Source organism: Spea bombifrons, chromosome 3, assembly GCF_027358695.1.
Source record: "Spea bombifrons isolate aSpeBom1 chromosome 3, aSpeBom1.2.pri, whole genome shotgun sequence".
In the NCBI taxonomy this organism is placed as follows: Eukaryota; Metazoa; Chordata; class Amphibia; order Anura; family Pelobatidae; genus Spea; species Spea bombifrons.
Genome location: NC_071089.1, coordinates 32,966,915 through 32,967,962, shown reverse-complemented (window position 1 = coordinate 32,967,962; position 1,048 = coordinate 32,966,915).

Below are 1,048 nucleotides of genomic sequence, written 5' to 3'. Positions count from 1 at the left end.
TATATATATATATATATATATTTATTAATTTATTATCATTATTTTTATTTATTTTATTAAGTTAATTTCTTTATTTCCCTTCACCAATTTGGACTATTTGTGTATATCCATTACATAAAATCCAAATAAAATTCCAATATAATGCCAGGATGTAATGCAACAAAATAGGAAAAATGCCAAGAGGGGTGAATACTTTTGCAAGGCACTGTAGTCACTCTTCTTTCTTCTTCTAACCCAACAAACTGTCCTCTTGACCCACCCCAACACATCTCTTTTTTCTGAAACCAACAACCTTTAAGTATGCTCTAATCACACCCATTCAAAAAAATCATTTTAGATCCTATCTGTCTGACTAACTACCGCCTTATCTCTCTGCTTCCTTTTAGCTCTAAGTTACTTGAACGGATTGTCTAACTCCCTTTTTGACCCTCTACAGTTTGCTGTCAACCTTCTTAACTCTACAGCTCTAACAAAAGGTATCCAATGATTTCTCTGCCAAAGCAAAATTTAATTTCTCCTTTCTAATACTCCTGGACCTCTCTACAGCTTTTCTATATAGGCACATGAAATACAGCACTCTCCTGGCAAGACATTATCACCTCTTCCTCTACTTTACACTTCATCTGTTGTGAAACTAATCAACTCATGTGGCTTCTAGTATCATCCATATGGAGACGACACTCAAATCTGTCTGTCTTCTCTTGATTTTTCTCCCTCTCTCATATCCCGTATTAGCAACTGCTTGTCAGCTACTTTTTAATGGATGTCACAATGCTACCTGAAACTTAATCTTTTTAAAACTGAACTCATTATCTTCTCTCCTACTATCACCACCACAGTTTCTTAATTCTCTATCACCCTTGACTTTATCTCTCACATTCCACTTCATCTTGACTATCGCAACACTCTTCTGGTTGGCATTCCTTTATCTTGACTCTTTCCTCTGCGGTCTTTCCAAAATGCTGCTGATAGGATTATCTTCCTTGCACAATGCTCTTCTTCTGCTTTCCACTTCCTTCTACTAGCATAATCCTTGGCCCTCCATAAT